The sequence below is a fragment of the Taudactylus pleione genome, unplaced genomic scaffold, assembly GCF_031769625.1.
Source record: "Taudactylus pleione unplaced genomic scaffold, aTauple2 ptg000208l, whole genome shotgun sequence".
Lineage (NCBI taxonomy): Eukaryota > Metazoa > Chordata > Amphibia > Anura > Myobatrachidae > Taudactylus > Taudactylus pleione.
In genome coordinates, this window is record NW_028284610.1 from 2,062,128 (window position 1) to 2,082,003 (window position 19,876).

A 19,876-nucleotide genomic window follows, 5' to 3' on the forward strand; every position below is an offset into this window, starting at 1 on the left:
GGCTTAGTGGCGGCTAGTCAGTGAATGCTCAGGCACTTCTCACTGTATTTTTTGCAAAAATACCGTGATAAAGCTGCGGAGGGGATTCGCAGGGACAGAGCTTTATCGTAAGCTCTGTCCCTACAATGGATTTTTAGTAAATCCCTGTGATATTGCCAGAATTCACAATGCGAATTCAGTCGGTAATATCACACTACAATCTGCATTCAATATGCAGATTGTAGTAAATAGTGCCCTTAAAGAGGTCCTAACAGCAATTGACTCAGTTATAGAGGTGATTATTCCTAATAATCAAGAAAAATCAGTCTCAGTTAAAGAGGTTTGACAGTCTCACTTAAAGAGGTTTTTTGGTGCAAAAATGCTGGGACCTCACAATTAGTCCCAGTAATAGAAGTTTCCATTTTATCCATGTCCCACTTATCCAGGTTCCACTGTATTTTCCTGCACCCACTGGCCAGGGGTGCAGGGAAGAGCCCCAGACTTCAGCCCAGGTCTGTGGTGCTCAGAAGAAGGGGGGGACCCCACTTCCCCTGGGATCACTGGCCTGGGCTCACTAGTTTGGGGTGTTAGTGCTTTGGCTAGGGAACCCTGTGAAAGGGTCCTCTGGCTGTGGTATTAAACTCCGACTAGTTTCAGCCCGGTGCTGGTTTTAAAAATACAGGGAATCTCACACAATTTTTTCCCAATATTTTTAAAAACAGGACCGGTTGACAGAGCCTAATGCTGGTTCATAAAATACGGGGGACCCCTACACATTTTGTCCCCTGTATTTTTATAACCAGAACTGGAACCAGGACTGGCTCACAGAGCCCGGGGCTGGTTATGTTTTTTTGGGGAACCCCGCGCCTTTTTTTCTGCTTTTAACACTGTTTTTTAACAGTATATACACATGAAGCCTGCATGTATCTCCCTGATATGTGCAGGCTGCATGTTCGGGTGTGTTTGGCTGCGGTCAGACACAGGGAACTCGGGGTGAAATGCGAACACATACTGTACACCATCGAAAAACACGATTCAGCAAAACATGATTCTTGGTAAATTTGAGTGTTTCAGCTGTCAAAAGTTTCCCGTTTCAGCGATGCTGTGTGTGTTTCAACTCGGACTAGACCATACTTGTCTACTTTTGAAAAAGCATTTCAGGGAGATTGTGATAGCAACACCTATGAGTGTGCATTAAAGTGGGCGTGTACTGCTACCTCTGAGGGACGTGTCATAAAATTGATTTACATCCAAAATTAAATGAGATTCAAAGCAGTTATTAAGATCTATTTGTTGATGAAAACACACTAAGGGGTAAAATTTACTAAAGGTCGATTTGGCATTTTCGCATGCCGGACTTTTCGCCGACATCGCTGGTTTTCCATGGGAAAAAGTATTGTGCTCGTCCCCGCTTATCCCTGTATTCAATTAGAAATAGTTGAAAACGGGACCCGGTGAATTCTGACCATGCGAAAAGTCCTGTTAGATTTGGGGAAATCAGCCTGACACCCCATAAAAGATGCACTGACATTAGGGTTCACTATAGATACCCCCGAATAGGCCTGCTGAAGGTATTTGGGGTACTTAAATGATCTCAAAAGCTGCTAATTAGCATCTTTGCACAAGTGGTGAAGAATAGCATTTAGCAGTTTTTTTTGCAGAAAAGAAGTAGTCCCAGCAAATTTGGGGTACACGAAAATGGGTGCAAGCATATTTTAAAGTTGCTAAAGTGAAGTTTTAAAAAATTTAAAAAATCCACTGCCACAACCACCTGCAATTTTAAAAACACCTGGGGCATACTTGGGGACCCCCCTGTAGTCTATTTCGCTAGTTTTTAAGTTTGTCCCTCAACTTTGTACTTTTTTGCCCCCTTTTTCAAAGTCATTTATTGGGGTGTTCTAAAGTGTTTTTTAAACTTTTTTTTTACACAGTTGACCTTTGATGGCCTGTCCCAAGGTTGCAGGGTGGTTCCCACAAGTTTGCACCCGAAAACCCCAATTCTGCACTCTTTTTTGCCTCCTTCATAGGCAAATCTTTTTCGCCTATTCCAATGCATTGACTTTCCGCACCGGCGAAAAGTCTTTGGAATTGAATACGGAGAAAAGTTTTCGCCTGGCGAAATGACATCACCAGCGATAATTTTTTGCAGAAACTGCCTTTTCGCACCTAATTGAATATGCCCCTTGGAGTGAGATAAAATGGAGAAGTTACTCAGAGTAACCAATCAGCTTCTGACTGTAATTTTTCTAGCACAGCTTGTATAATGACAGAAGTATTAGCAGAGTACAGTAAGCGTTGATAGCGTACAGGATAACACAACCTGTTATGGTTAATGTTGCTATCAATATGAAATGCAAGCGGACGTGCTGGGAGCAGTAGTCCTCCAGACAGAAAGTTAAACCAAGATATATTGCACTTTGGCCAAGTTACATGTGGTGTTAAATGTGTAACACAGTTGTTGGTGCTGGTGGTGGTTAGTCCGCACATGGTACAGCTTAACCAATCAGGTAGAACAACAAGTAGCAAATGACACAGGGATGTCACAGGTGTAACAGCTGTATGTATAATTTATAAATAATGGCAGCCTGGAGCTTTTGAGTGTTGCTGGGCATTGTTGTGCACCAGGGTGATTGCGGTAAATACACCTGTGGATGGTAGCAATGGTGCCCTATATACTAGAGGTGACTCTGTATGCTGTAAGTATCCTGGGTTTGACCGCCCCCATGGAACGCCAGGGAGTAAAGGCAAATGGAGACGCGGCACATGCACAGTAGCACGTCACAGATTGGGTCAGTTCTAACTGACTCCTGCAGGTCCTAGTGACTGCTGAGTCAGTCTACCTGGTCAGGGTACTGAGAGGAGGCAACGAGGGAGCACACTACTTCCAATAAGAAGCTGATGGGTTGGAACTTTGGGGTCTATGTACTAACAGGAGAAAAAATAAAAAAATTAAAAAGACAGTGAAAATCCCTGAACATATCGCTTCTCAGTATGTACTAAAGGGATTTTCTCTGTTTGCAGCCTGCCAGCGCTAAGTGCAGGCTACAATATTGCACTGCATCTGGGTCACTTAGCGCTGCCATAGCAAAGTGTCCCAGGTGTTATTAAGGGGAGAGGTCACTTAACGTTGGGTGTCTTCTCCAGCATTGGCTTCGCCTCCTGTAGCTGCTGGTATCTGCCTCCCATGCAGTAAAGAAGCAGGAAGCAAGCCTGTCACTTTTGTTTGTTTTTCATAAAGTTGGACAAAAAAAAATTCACTGCTGCAGCACTTTGAGAAGAGAGGGTGAATCCAGTCTCTACTCTGCTGCCTGTCATCGCCAAGGGGGTGACTTTTCGTTCACTCTCTTTGGCAGCACGTTTCTTAGTACACATCACGGTAGCTGCCACCAGCTTTGCACAGATAACAGGCGAAGCAGGAGTGGCTTTAACACTGAGGTACGTGTACTAATAGTACATAGACCTGTTTATCTCTTTCCATTTTAACTCCAAGAGTTGATACATTTCCCCCTTGGAGAGAGATAAAGTGAAAAAGTTGCCCAAAACAACCAATCAGCTTGCAACTGTCATTTCAAAGACTGTGCTAGATAAATGACAGTTAGAAGCTGATTAGTTGCTTTGGGCAACTTCTCCACTTTATCTCTCTCCAAAGTGTGATACATCTCTTCCAGGGGGAGAGTTATCAAACCTTGGAGAGAGATAAAGTGGATAAGTTGCCCAAAGCAACTAATCAGCTTCTAACTATCATTTATCTAGCACAGTCTTTGAAATGACAGTTGCAAGCTGATTGGTTGTTTTGGGCAACTTATTCACTTTATCTCTCTTGGGGCTCTATTTACTACAATCCGCATATTGAATGCGGATTGTAGTGTGATATTACCGAGTGAATTCGCATTGCGAATTCAGGCAATATCACAGGGATTTACTATAAATCCCTTGCAGGGACAGAGCTTGTGATAAAGCTCTGTCCCTGCGGATCCCATCCGCACTCTAGTCGCGGTATTTTCGGAAAAAATACCACGACTAAGAGCCTGCGGATGCGCCGACCCACTGTCGCTGCTACCCCCCACTGACGCTAAGCCCCTCCCTTCATTACACTTACCTGCATCCTCCTGGCCTCCAGTGATCTTCTCCGGGCTTCCCGATCAGGTGATCTCCCATACTGCACTGGGACCCGATCACCTGATGACCGGGCTGCAGTGCACTATGGGAGACCAGCTGACCGGAGAAGAGCCATCACCGGAGGCCCGATCACCGGTCTCTGGATTCAGGTAAGTAAAAAAAAAATGTTTCAATTTTTTTTTTCTTTTTTTTACAGCAATCAGCTTGTGGTCTGTTTAGACCACATAGCTGATTACTGGTACCGGCTCCCGCCTCTGCTCTCCCCATTAGAGCAGAGTGGGAGTCCAGTAACCGGGGGAGACCCTGGATAACGCCACCTCCAGGTGGCGTTATTATCACAGGGCTTCCCCCGGTATTTTTTTACAGTTTATTTTTAGTAACTCTGGTCGGATCACATTTCTCATTACAATTATGGGAAATGCGATCTGTGATACTAGGGGTTGGAGTAGAATTTTACTAATTCTACTCCAATTGCCCTGTAATAACTACAGGTGAAACTAAAATAATGTGAAAAGGGTGTGAAAACACCCTTTTTCACTTTATTTTAGTAAAAATAATGTTAATAAATAGAGCCATTGGAGCTTTAATACATCTCCCCCACAGTGAGTAACTAGTTTGGATGTAATCTTATAGGTTAAATATTACACAAGACCTACTAGAAAGTACTGTACAGAAAAAACCTGACATAACAGTTCATTTGTATCAAAAGTAGGAAGTCCAGGGGTCTATTCATCATTTTAATTATTAAGGCCAGGTTTAGTATTTTCTAAGCTTGATTTATTTAGGTCCCTATACTATTACATGGGGACAATGAGACAGATTGGGAAAGAGAGGTAAGCAGGATATATCTGTGATATCTCCTGCATTACCTTTATAATGAATGGCCCCAATACTTAATTTCTACATACTGTATGTAGGTGATAATGTAAATTTTTACCCACTTTTGTATAAATTAAGGGATGATGTATAGACTCCATAGTCCATTTCAAAACCTGAGACTTCATTTGCACACCCATTTTACCAGCCTTTTTGCAGTGGATTAAGTTGTATTGAACAATATGATTGCCATTACTGTTTTATAAGTATTTTGTGATAGTCCTTAGACATAGCTGCCACCGTGGGATGTGGTTAATACTCTGGCACATGGGATGCCAACGCTTAGAACACAGGCGCCGAATCTGGACATCTGTCATAATCCCGGTGCCAGCATCCCAAAGGTAAGCAGTAGGGTTAGGGGGAGGGTTAGCGTTAGGGGTTAGGGTTAGGCACAAGGTGGAGGGTTAGGGTTAAGCACTAAGGGGGGAGGGTTAGGTTTAGGGTGCTTGGAGGTTAGGTTTAGACATTAGGGTTGGGGGGAGATTAGCGTTAGGCACAGAGGAGGGACATGTTAAGGTAGGGAGAGGAGGAGGTACCGATACCAACCGACAGGTATCGGTATCCTAAACCTGTCGGGATGCCAGCATCTGGATTTTGACCGCTGGGATCCCGAGCGCAGGCATCCCATAACTTATGATAACAGATACCAGGGCTAGACTGCCCATCTGGCACTTCCAGTGTTAAACCCTGGCCGAGCAGCTCCGCCTCCTGGCGCTCTGCTCGGCCGGGATACTGACAGACGGGGCATGCCACGAGGCTAGACCCCCATGACTTGCGGCATGCCCCATGAGACATAAACATGCCCCTTTTGAGGTGAGGTCACACCCCTTTTGCTTCAGCCGCAGTCTGTCCCTGACAGATACTGTATGTAAACAATATATGATAATGATAATCACATGGGAAAAAATGTCATGTTCCAAAACATGAGATTTGGAGCCATATTCAATTAGAGGTGAAGTTTTCGCCTGTCCGACTTTTCGCTTCATTCACCTGTTTCAGAGGCGAATTTATTCCGTGCTCGACCCGCTTTTCGCCTAATTCAACTGCAAAACAGGCGAAAACGGAAATAGGCGAATGCGAAACAGGCGAAAAGTACTGAAAGAATTGGAGAAATCAGTTTGTACCCTAGAAAAAGATATATTAACATAGGGAATCTATATAGATGTATACTAATAGCCCTAATAAAACTAAGTTGTGTAAATTGCTTGCTATTAGCGTCTTTGTAAAAGTGGTGAAGAATGGCATAAAGCAGTATTTTTTGTGAAAATAAGTAGTCCTGTCAAATTTGGGGAACTTGAAAATGGGGGCTAGCATATTTTTATGTCTCTAAAGTGAACTTTTAAAAAACGTGAAAAATCCACCTGCTGCATGCACCTGCAATCCCAAAAACACCTGACCCATAGAAGTCTATTTCGCTACTTTTAATGTTTATCCCCACACTTTTTAAATTTTCACCCCAAAAATGACATGGCTTTTTTGGGGTGTTCTTAGATTTTTGTTTCTGTTTTTTTTTGTAGATTTGTCCTTTGGGGGGCTGTCCCAAGGGTTCTGAGTTGTTTACCCACGTTTGCACCCCAAAATAAAGATTTTGCATTACTTTTCACCAGCCGTTGATTTGAGAATCTTTTTTGGAGAATTTTTTCCGCTTAGGCGAAATTGTCCTGGAATTGAATTTGGCAAATTTTTTTTAGGCAAAATTTTCGCAAAAAAACAGGCCAATATGGCTTTTTGCCTCTAATTGAATTCCCCTCTTGGAGAAGAGTTATCTGTATCAAAATTATATAATATTGCTTGAATTTCTATAGGTACATGTCCAGTTGTTATTTTGAATGTGAACACATTAGAAACATAGAATTTGGCGGCATATAAGAAGGACTTGGCCCATCTAGTCTGCCATTTTTTACCCTTTGGTAGCCTCAACCGTATGTGATCTTCAGTTCTTTGTAAGGATATTCTTATGCTTATCCCATGCATGTTTAAAATGCTATACTGTCTCCTCTACCACCTCTGATGTGAGGCTATTCCATTTATCTATTACCAGAGCCGGCCCTAGCTAAACTAGTGCCATAGGCAAGATTTTAACTAGTGCCCCCCCCATGTGGAAAGGGGTGTGGCCTTAAAAAAGGGGGCATGGTCATACCATGCAGTATAATCCCCGCTCACTAGATGTTACGCAATACACAATGGTGGTCAGTGTAAGCGGCACCCGTTCCAGTAGTGTTCCATCGGAGAGGTTTCTCTGAGTGGGAATGAAACAGCTGAGCCGCAGCCCGCATATTGTTCCAGTCACAGGCAGATGGGGCGGCGCACATTAGAAACTCTGTGACTCCTCTGACAGGAGTCAATTGATTGGCAGCCAGCGGGGAAGGAGCCGGAGTGAGAGGGGGGGTGAGATGCCCCCCTCCTCTCCTCCAGCCAGACCACCTCCATCCTCTTTATTTATTATCATTACGGCATACTAATAATGAGTTAGTCTGACTCATTATTAGTACTGCTCTAATAATGATGCCGGCAGCTGATCACTTCATTGTTTTAACACCCTGGACCTCATACTGCCTCCTCCCCACTCCCTGCTGAACTGCCCAGTTGGAGCCGAGTCAGAGCAGCCATCTGCCCCATCCAGCCTCCTCCCCGCTCTGGACTGGATGCTGAGCTGCCCGGTCCCCCCACCGCAGTAGGCAGAGCAGCCATCTGCCCCTTCCAGCCTCCTCACCGCTCTCTGGTCTGCATGCTAAGCTACCCTGTCCTTTGCCCGCGGTAAGACAAGGCAGTGGACCACCCATCCAGGTTCCCTAAACATTTGCCGGCCCTAGGCTTGGAATGCCCCTAGGCACTCCAAGTGCCCCTAGGCATTTGCCTAGATTGCCTATGCCTAGGGCCAGCTCTGTCTACTACACTTTCTGTGAAGTAGTTTTTCCTCAAATTTTCTTTGAATCTCCCTCCCTCCAGTTTCATCGTGTCATCGTGTTTTACTTCTCTTTTTTTGAAGAATGTCTCCCTCCTGCACCTTGTTAAAACCCATGATATATTTGAAAGTTTCTATCATGTCCCTTCTCTGCTCCAGACTATACATATTAAGATCTCTTAGTCTTTCCTGGTAAGCTTTGTGAGGTATGCTATGCACCATATTAGTTGCCCTTCTTTGTAGAGTTCTAATGTATTTATATCCTTCTTGAGATCTGGCCTCCAGAACTGAACATATTCTAGATGAGGCCGTACCAATGACCTATACAGTGGCATTATTACTTCTTTCTTTCTGCTACTGATTCCTCTACCTATGCAACCAAGCATCTGACTTTCCTTTCTCATTGCTTTGTGACAATGCTTACCTGCCTTTAAGTAACCTGAAATAGTGATTCCTAGATCCCTTTCCTCCTCTGTAGTTTCCATTAGAGTACTCTTAATACTATATTTAGCTTTTGGGTTCTTGTGCATGATTTTGGATTTTTTTAGCATTAAACTGTAGTTGCCATGTTCTTGACCATTCCTCTAGTCTACCTAGATCCTCCATCATTTGTGTCTACCCTGTTGCATATTTTTGGTCATAAGGCATACTTTCCCGTCAAAATACCATTTACAATGCCACCAAGAAAGATATAGAAATATTAAAAAGCACTGGTCCAAGTACAGAACCTTGGGGCACACCACTTGTAACATTTCCCTCCTGAGACTGCACTCCGTTTACTACAACTCTCTGTTTCCTATTCTGCAACCAAGTTCTTATCCATTTAACCATCTTAGAATCCAGTCCCAAGTTTTCAAGTTTGTTTATCAGTCTACAATGTGGGACCGTGTCAAAAGCCTTACTAAAGTCTAGATAAGCTATATCTATTGCCCCCTCTTGATCTATTACTTTAGTCACCCAGTCAAAAAAGAAAATAAGATTTGTTTGGCATGATCTCCCCTTAGTAAATCCATGCTGTTTGAGATCTTGCAAATTGCTGGATTTGAGATAATCTATGACTCTTTCTTTTAATAGTGATTCCATTATTTTCCCTACTACTAATGTAAGGCTCACTGGTCGGTAGTTTCCTTGCTTCCACTTTTGTGCAGTGGGACTACATTTGCTCTTTTCCAGTCCTCTGGAATTACTCCTGTAGCCAGTGACTGGTTGAAGAATTTGGTTAATGGTGTTACCAGGACCCATTTAAGCTCTTTTAGTATCCTTAGATGTATCCCATCTGGCCCCATTGATTTATCCACTTTCAGTTTTGTCAGTTCTGTTAGGACCTTTTCCTCTGTAAATATACTTGTATCTACCTCATGTATATCCTTGCAACTTAACTGTGGCCCCTTTCCCTCTCCTTCTGTTGTGAATACTGGGCAAAAATAATCATTTAGATGATCTGCTATGGCCGTGTCTCCCTACACAAGACTCTCACTGTCTGTCTTCATTCTTATTATTCCACCATTTGATATTCTTCCTTCACTTATATAGTTAAAAAAAAGTTTTGGACCATTTACTTACTGACTGGGCCATTTCTCTTCAGCCTGTGCCTTTGCACATCTGATCACCTTCTTGGCCTCCTTCCTTCTGACACAATACCGCTCTTTGTCTTCATTATTCTGAGTCTGCTTATATTTCCTAAATGCCCTCTTTTTTGCTTTCACACTAGTTGATACTTCTTTTGTGAATCACACTGGTTTCTTTTACCATGTGTCTTTCCTAACCCTTTTGATACAAACATCTGTTGCTTTCAGTATTGCACTTTTTAATTTCCCCCACATCTCCTGCACTCCTTCCAAGTTTCTCCAATCTGCCAATTAATTGCTTACACATCTCCCCATCTCTGCAAAATCAGCCTTCCTGAAGTCTAACACCTTTGTTTTTGTGTGGCATGAGTCAGACCCTGTCTTTATACTAAACCATACTGCTTGATAGTCACTGGATCCTATGTTCTCTCCAACACTTACATCTGATATCCTATCACCATTTGTGAGTATGATGTCTACTGTAGTATAGTATCTTTGCGAGTGGGCTCCCTCACCAGTTGCTTGAGGGATGCTCCCTACAAGGCATTGAGAAAGTCCCAACTTCTAGTGGAATTTGCAAAAGACCCCTCCCAGTTTACATGTGGTAAATTAAAGTCTCCCATTATTATTACCTCTCCTTTTAAAGCCATTTTAGTGATGTCTTGCAAAAGGTTCCTGTCCCATCCCCCCCCCCTGGCCTGATGGTCTGTAAATCACCCCAGTGTGAATAATGTCCATCTCCCGTTTCTATGGTCACCCAAAGGGCCTCAGTTTTTTATTCAATATTTTGTATTGAAGAAGTCTTTATGTTGTTTTTCACTAACATTGCTACCCCTCCTTCAATTTTTCCCATTCTGTCTTTTCTAAATAAAGTATATCCCGGAGTCCCTTATTCTAGTAGCTGCCAAAAAAATCATAGCTTGCAATTGGAAAAACCCTCCCCCGCCATCTCTCTCTGCCTTTAAATCGCAAATTTGGCATATCGCAGTGATGGAGAATCACTTATTATCTCCATGATAGGGGCCATACGTTCACCCAAGTGTGGGCTCCAAGTGTGCATCCCTCACCCTTGACCCCTCCATTGGGCCCATGTGCATTTGGGAGGGCCATTCTCCTAGCCTCACCTTACCTTGCTCTATTACCTTGGATAGGTACTCTTCTTCGTCTCTATAATGATATCTTCTGTGCATCCTCAAGATTTCCTGTCTTCTCAAGTAGTCCTGTTCCCCTCCCTTACACCTCCACCTTCCCCCTGTACTTGTTTTCTATTGGTTCTGTTTGTCTGTTCTGACTTATACTGTATTTAAAAATGTGGCTCATTGCTGAGGCTATTTGCACTCATATGTACATTCATATGTTCAGTGTGTCCACTCTCATGAGCTTTTAAAATAAAGAATTTAAAAAAAGAGTATATCCTGGTATAGCTATGTCCCAGTCATGTTTTTCATTGCTCCATGACTCCGTAATAGCTACAATATCCAGATTATCCCTAGTCACTATTGCGATTAGCTCTGAGAATGTATCTCCTAAACTCCTAGCATTTGTACACAGCTTTAAGGGTGTTGTTTGTGGCTCTCTTTGTTCTAGGCATGCACAGACTGTACTGTACATTTGCAAAATAATGGCTTTTTGATATTACCTTATTGTTGCATAACGATTAGATTGATTATGTTTCTCTATAGGAATACACATGCTAGTATGGTAACAATGTCATTTGGAAGTCCTGCCCAATATCAACCCTCATTTATTATTTGGTTTTGTATTAATAGTATATTGAAGTGTATATGTAGGGACTCGATCAAACTGTTTTATAGATGTAAATATATATTTTTTGGTGAAAATTATAATGTGCATAAGCATTTTTTATATTTATGTTATTATTTTGATGTAAGCTGCTACAAGTTTGTGTGTATATAGTGAGATCTAAACATTGAATCAATTGTTAAACATAAAATAGGTGTGGAAGAAATACAGCTGATATTACAAACCTGAAAATGATTCACTTAATTGACTGACCAATCACATGTAAGTTCAACCATTTAAAACGATGGCTGGTGGAGGGGATCAACACTCTTTGAGAAAGCCCCCGCTGCATATAGGGGCAAAACGCGTCAGTGGGGATCTCCAGCCACTTAGTTGAGTCCAGGATATTGAGCAGCAATTGATCAGATCGCCCAGGACGCTGGTGTGCCAATCATGTGATAATGCCACCGCTACAGTGCATCTATACTGCGCGGCCGCTGTTACTTTGCAAGACATCTCCTCAGTGGAAGGCAGGCTGTTGCTGACACTGGGTCCAAGGCTTGTTTTCAGCTGGAGCTCAAACAGGAAGCCTTGTGGCTATCGAGCACACCAGCAGGGTGAGCATTAACTTTAGCTGCTGTTTAGTGTGGCCAGTTCACGAACTGAACATCCATACAGGACATTTGCAATTTTCTACCCCTATGCACATATGATGATACTTTATCATCTATTTCCATAGCAGGACAAAATCCTCATTTATATTTCCTTATATGCCTAAACACGGATGGCAGCAGGACATTTTAATTAAGGGATAGTGGTATTTAACAAATCGAGATAATACCATTATTATATAAGGAATTTTGCACGAGAGTGACTTTAAGCAATTGCTATCAACTTTTAAGCTATCTCAGTATGTATTTTTTTAGAGGTACTATGTGATATATGTACATTTTTAGTTTCATTTTCATTTATTATGTGTATGATTAAATATATTATGTTTCATTGATCAAGTCCTGAATAATTTCTGCACAAGCAATGGTTGCTGTGATTTATCTGCCAATTCACATTTTTTAGTTGATTTTTATAAGCGCAGAGGTTTTATATATAGAGTTTTTTCTTTATATATATATCTATTTATTTTTTGTTCTTTCTTTTAGGGTGAGTTTTTTCACAGACTCTTCCAAACTCTCTGCAGCTGAGATTTATTTAAATTTAAGTTTATATATTTATTTTCTATTAAGTGCCGGAGTTATTTTCTTTGTTGTTGGTGCTTGTCAATTGTGTGATCAAACTCCTGGCAGCTGAAAGTTATTTACTATTAATTGATTTTTTACTAATTGTGAAATGGCAGAATTCACTTGCTTCAATAACCGTTTAAGTAGGAGAGAGAAGTATATGAATAATAATGATAATTTGGAAAACATTGATATTAGGGAGGAACCTGATTCTGAAATGATAAAAGGTTTTTATAAACTTGAACAATTATTAAAACATGAGATGCAACATTAGTGGGATGGTGTATCTTTGGGCAAATATTTAAATAAAAAACAGATCCCTAGAGGTTTGAGGATTTTTAAATCCCTCTCTATACAAGATGACACTAACCTCACTCAGAGTTGGTTTAAAACATTGGATGAGTGTTCTTTCAAACTTATGGAGTTATTGATTTCATATAGAGAAAAGAAAGTCAGTAAAACTATTAATAAAATTGAAGAGACTAAAAATGCACTGTCTAAATTTAAGGACTCCCCTTTGTTTATAGAAAGGGATCAATTAACCAATAAAAGGGTGGAGGAATTTGAGAAGGAAATTATCATGGTTAAAAATAAGAAATCATCTAGGGACAACCAGGATTACAGATGGGGTAGTATAGAATTATAAGAAAATCAATAGACCCTCTACTATGAGGAGGCAGCATATGATGAATGTTAATGATGAAGATACATCTTTTAATTCCAGACCTTCATATTTTAACGAAAGAGATCAATCCCTGATTACTAAACCCACTGCCCATGTAAGGAAATTTAGATCTCCCAAATACAACAGCCCCCAATTGTTTAGACAATGAGCTCCTCACTTTAATCCAGTAAATGAAAAAAGGATCTATACATCTAGAAATAACACCACTAGGAGTTTTTTAGAGGAAAGCCCCCAACAAGAAGATTATACACATCCAAATCGATATGCACCACTTCTAAATAATACCCCAAAAAGAGTCAGAGAACCAGAGGGACTAGAGGGGGGGAGGAAATTTCACAAGAAAACCAAGACTACGGTAGGTTCCAAGGGTATCTTTAACCTAACCAGTAAAATCTTAACTAGCACCCAAATTAAACTCTTGCAGAAAGGCTTGAATTATGCTCCAAGTAGAAATCCCAATTTATTTGAGTTGTTTGTGGATTTAAACCACTTTGTAAGAACACTTTGCCGCAAGAGGTATTTTGCATGCAAACAATTAAAACAAACCACTAGCAGTGATTTATCACCTATTATTTTTGATCAAAAAGATGAAGAAATATTAAGGATTCTAGAGGAGTTAAATGAAGAGAATGTTTCATTCAGTGAGACGGAACCCGAACCAATACCCATTTATGATATTAACATCAAAGATTCTAATCATATAAATAGAACTAAATTTAAGAGGAGTTCTACATTCTTCCCCTTGAGCCACAAGTTTAGTACTGTGGCTTTTTTCTATAGAAAAACTCTTAATGACTTTGAGAAATTGTGTAATACAATATCAAGTAGATCTAATCTATCCAAATGGGATAAAAAGGCTTTGGAAGAGCTAGAACAGGATTTACTGATCGTTATCCATAGTGCAGATAAGAGGGGAGGAGTAGTATTGATGACGAGAGATTATTATATAGAAGAAGCATTGAGACAGCTTAATGATACATCCTTTTATCATCAATTATCAAGCAATCCAACCTCCCTATTTCAGACCCAATACAAAGAGTTATTAAGTCAAGCATATCATAATGCCATAATATCTAAGGATGAATTTCACTTTTTGTCAGTCAATTTTCCTATTGTTCCTATTTTTTATCACATCCCTAAAATTCACAAGTCACTAGTAGCACCTCCCAGGATTATTTCTGGTATTGGGTCCTTCGCTTCTAATTTGTTACAGTTTATTGATTTTTTTCTTACAGAAACATGTCTCTAACCTGAAATCCTATATTAAAGATACTATGCATATACTCAATATTATTAAAGACATTGAGTGGAAGTCTAGTTATAGATTTCTGACATTAGACGCCCAGGCTCTTTATACCCATATCCCTCATGAGTTGGGGATACAAGCTACGGCCAGTTTTCTAGCCAAAGATCAAGAGATTTCACAGGGTATGAGACAATTTCTTTTGGATTCAATCAAATTTATTTTGACACATAATTATTTCACATTTGAGGAGATTTTTTATTTACAGGTGGTGGGAATGGCCATGGGCACCAGGTTTGCTCCAAGCTTTGCCAATTTATATATGGGACTACTCGAACAAATGTTTATATGGCAGGGCCCTTTCAGAGCAAACCTGGTGTACTATGGCCATTATATAGACGACCTTTTTTTGATTTGGGATGGGGACGAATTATCAGCACTGAATTTTGTTGCACATTTAAATTCCAAAGACTGGAATCTTAAGTTTTCACACTGTATAGATCACCAGTCTGTTAATATTTTAGATCTTACTATATCGGCTGAAGCTCAAAAAATAAATACTATCAACTATAAAAAGAAGGTTGATACAAATAACTTTTTGCACTATTCTAGCGGACATTATAGACCCTGACTTAACAACATCCCCCAGAATCAATTTAATAGAATTAGATGCAATTGTTCAATGTGGGAGGGCTATGAAAGCCAAGCACAAATTATGTTACAAGATTTTATAAATAGAGGATATCCAGCATCACTTTTAGATGCAGCCTATAAAAAGGCTCTGAATATGGATCGATCCCTAATGCTTAGCCCCAAAAAACAACATGAGATAGATAGTAATCAGGATAGATATTCTATGAACACTGAGATCTGTTTTGTATCCAAATTTAATAATAAATCTAAACAAATAAAGAAAATATTGAATGCCAACTTCAACATTCTCAAACAAGATCAGGTCCTCAACAAAGTATTAGCAACCAAACCCAAAGTAGTTTTTAGAAAAAATAAAAATCTTAAAACATACTTGGCCCCAACTAGTTTGAAGAAACTTTCCAAACAACATAAAGTCAAATCAGAAGGGTGGTTGTCAAGTCCATCACAAGGGTGCTTCAAATGTGGCCTTAATAAATGTCTCACATGCAGTTATATAATGAATAGAACAAAATCAGTCATGAGTAATATAAGTTTAGAAAAGTTTCCCATAACTGAATTCATCAATTGTGAGTCCACATATTGTATATATGTTATCCAATGCCCATGTGGACTCCAATATGTGGGCCATACAATTAGGACTTTAAAAATGAGATGTAGAGAACACCGTTTAAATATTATTGAAAACTATCAATTACATAGTGTTTCGAGACATTTCAGTACTCATCATAATGGGAACCCTAAGGGTATGTCTTTTTTGGGGATTCAACATATCAAGCCAACTTATAGAGGAGGGGATAGATTCAAAAGGCTATGTTCCCAAGAGGCCTTTTGGATCTTTAGGCTACGGACCCTATTTCCGAATGGACTTAATGAAACCATTGATTTTGAGTCGTTTGCTTAACATCACATTGTATAGGGCCCATTACATTTCAGTCTCTTTGGGTTCATGTGTGTGCGACTGATTCTGTAAATGAAGCTAAATGGACCTTGGTATGGAAAAAGCCATAGACGCTGCATTGTAGCACTTAGAATACAGATTCATGCTCAGTCGCACACAGATATACACGTGTTCAGGAGCATAACTAGGTATTTGAAGGACTCATAGCAAAAGTATTTAAGGGCCCCTATGTACCAACTAATGGAGAAAAATGTATATAACACATGTAACCTTGACAAAAAAGAAGGGGGTATCCAGACTATAGATGGACATTAAAAAGGTCAACAATGTCTAGATAGACACCAGATGTTAGAAATGTCGACAATGTCTAGGTAGACACCAGATGTTATCTATACATTGTCAACCTTTTTACTGTCTATCTTTTATACCATAACCAATGATGGGCCCCCATCAGCTCTGGGCCCCATAGCAGCTGCACCCCTTGCATCTACAGTAGTTATGCCCATGCAAGTGTTGCATATCAAATTTATCAGTGTAGTCTCGTAAAGCGGTTTGTCGCATCTGTTTGCAACTAAGACTCATTTTTAATTGAAAAAAAATGCTCAGTGCAAGCAGAGTCAGATGGGACCTGCCACACCGAGAAGGGCTGTTTAGCACTGCTGCAGCAATAGTGTATGAGGACGAATCTGTATTATACTGTAACTGATATTTTAACATGAACATGGATTTATCTATCTAGGCAGTGCAATGGCACAATGATTGCCTTGCTGCCTCACTGCACTTAGGTCCTGGATTAGATTCCCATCAAGCCTCTATCTGTGAGTAGTTTTTGTGACCTCCCCATGTTTGTGTGGGTTTACTCCAGGTACTGTGGTTTACGCCCACAGTCCAAAAACATGCTAGTTTGTAATGTGTACAGATGATAGGGAATGCAAATTGTAAGCTCCACTGGAGCAGTGACTGATGTGAATGACTGAAATATCCTCGGCACAGCGCTACGAAAAATGTGTCCTATATAGTGGCAGTTACACATTTCTTAACATGTTATTGTCTATATTATATTACTAGGCCTGTATCTGTCATTACTCATTAGGCAATTTCAGTACCTTTCCTCAGGTGACATTTTTGAATGGCCTGGATAGGGGCCAATAGGTGAGGGCAGTTGTGTCTCACTCCATTGAGTGACCCCTATTGCCAAGAAACGGTCACAATCCACTACAAAGAGTTCCTCTGTGGAGGACAGAGAGCCGGTGGGTTCGGATGGCTAGAAGGCAGCTAGGGAAGTGACAGTCCTAGTTCCCTCAATAAAGGTCAAACTCAGGTGTTGGCTAGACCTAGCCAGAGGCACAGAGTCTAACCCACTCGGTGGTCTTTACCAGTGACCCCTCCAATGGGGATGTGGGTTTCGCCACACCGAGTGAGCAAGTCACGGCCCCCTGGCTAGGTCCCTGGGAGAGACGAGGAGACTAAAGAATTACACTGTAATACTTGTACACAGGAGATCAATGTGTGAGCTTAATACTTGAACACAGGAGATTAACTGAATACTTGAACACTGGACACCAGCGGGTGGGCTGAATACTTGAACACAGAGGATGATCTGAATACTTGAGCACATGAGATGAACTGAACACTTGAACACAGGAGACCAGCATATGAACTGTATACTTGAACACTGGAGATCAGTGTGTGAGCTGAATACTTGAACACAGGAGGTGAACTGAATACTTGAAACAGGAGATGAACTGAATACTTAAACACAGGATATGAACTGAATTCTTGAACACAGGATATGAACTGAATACTCGAACACAGGACACAAACTGAATACTTGAACACAGGATATGAACTGAATACTTGAACACAGGAGACAACTGAAAACTTGAACACAGGAGATGAACTGAATACTTGAACACAGGATATGAACTGAATACTTGAACACAGGATATGAACTGAATTCTAGAACACAGGATATGAACTGAATACTTGAACACAGGAGACAAACTGAATTCTTGAACACAGGATATTAACTGAATACTTGAACACAGGAAATTAACTGAATGCTTGAAGAACACAGGAGAATGCACTAGGATTTACTAGAGATCCAGCTGAGAGCTAACTAGTAATTTGCATGAAAGCAGACACCACAGTAACACAGGGAGGCTGCAAGAAAGCTAAGCAGCACACTAAAAGACAACACAGGAATTATAACATGAATACTGGAGTTCTGAGAGAGAGCTAAAGTAACATACTGTGAATTAGCATGGAAGCTAATACAGGTAACACTGGAGAACTGTGAGTAGGCTGAAGCAACACTCTGAAGGAAATAATACAGAGAAATACTGGTGAGTATCACAGTCACTGGAACAGCGAAGCTGAACAGCAGTTTCCTGTTCCTGGAGTCAGACTTAAATACTCCTGGGTAGTTGGTCATTGGATCAGAGGATCAGCTGAGTGACCACAGGACTACCATTGGGAGAGACTAGTCAGGTGATTTGGACCAACATGGCTGCGCCCATGCCCGGCACCCCGGAAACCAGGATGCCTGCACGGAAGCCCTAGAAGACCCTGGGAGAATACTCAGACACCACTCACCTCCACTCCCAGCGACTGAACACCTAAGATCAAGGACGCCGGTGCGAAAGTGAGAAGCGGCTGATCCCAGGCCGCATCCTGACAGAAACTAGCTAACAATGGGTGTTATCTCACTGGCATTCTACTTCCCTCAACTTAGCTAAATTGTGTAAGCCTTCCTCCTGAAACATCAATGGCAGTCCATTAGATTTAGTAATGTAATAAATTGTCAATGAGGCTCTGGAAAGTGGACTGAGGCCTTGATTCAGAGCCGGACGCTCTGACAGAGCGCTTGCTCTGAATCAGGGCCGACCTTCATTTTTGGAGCGGCCTCCTGGCTGGTCGTATAGCTGTGGGTGACCACCCACAGCTATAGCGAGTGGCCAGGAAGATGGTCGTGATGGTCAAGACCATCACGACCATGGGGCTTGCGACAAGACCCTTGTGGTAGGGTCTCATTGCTGCAAGCCCTGGAGTGCTTTCTGCTATATCAGAGCCGAGAGTACTTCCACTGACATCACTTGTGATGTCAGTGGGGCTGGCCCCAGATGGTAGGCGTTCCCATGGGAACGCCTCCATCTGGGCAGCCACGCCTCTGGCACGCCCACCAAAGAGGGCGTGCTGCCACTCAAAATCGACAGCACGCCCCCTTTGTAGCGAGACCCGGAGCGACGGCTTGCCCATCGCTATCTGGGTCTCGTGCATGCGCACTGGGCCAACATTTACCCGCTTGCGAGCGCTCAGCGCTCGCGAGCGGGTCTGAATCAGGCCCTGAGAGTGCACCATTAATAGATATCTCACATTGCTCTACTGATCCCCTGGAGGTGGTCTGGTAAAGCATAGACTGTCAGTGCTTAGGCAAATGAAAACAACAATCCATGCCAGTGGTGTAACTAAGGTATTTGGATCCCAGGGCAAGCTGAAAAATGGAGCCCCCCCAATGTGCAGAAACCAAATAGTGGGCATGGTCACATGTCACAAGGGGCGTGGCCACTGAAAAGGGGGGCGTGTCAAAATGACCATCTCATCACTCTGGGGACTTTCCTTTCCATTCCATATGCACCGTAATGCCCCCAGTAGTAGTGTTTCTCTAGCAATGCCCACTGTAGTATTGCCCCTTATGCAATGTCCCTTATACAGTTCCCCAGTACTGTTCCCCCCTATGCAGAGCACCAGTCATGCCCCTTATACAGTGCCCCCATTGTGGTCCCCTCTATGCAATGCCCCAGTAGTGACTCTAGTAGTGCTCCTCCTTGTGCAGTGCCCCCAGTAAGGCCTCTTATACAGTGCCCACAGCAATGCCCCTTTTACAGTGCCCCCCTATGCAGTACCTCCAGTAGTGGTCCCCCTATGCAGTGCCCCCAGTAGTGCCCCTCATAAAGTGCCCCAGTAGTGGT

General features: G+C 41.7%; 1 protein-coding gene and 1 pseudogene across 2 annotated transcripts in view; one reads left to right on the top strand and one right to left on the bottom strand.

Annotated features, from left to right (window-relative positions):
- LOC148517838 (uncharacterized) overlaps positions 1–10,097 on the bottom strand; it is a 52,388-nt pseudogene extending 42,291 nt beyond the window's left edge.
- Positions 1–19,876, top strand: part of POU6F2 (POU class 6 homeobox 2) — a 750,988-nt gene that overhangs the window by 158,135 nt on the left and 572,977 nt on the right. The gene's annotated exons all lie outside the window — the stretch shown is intronic.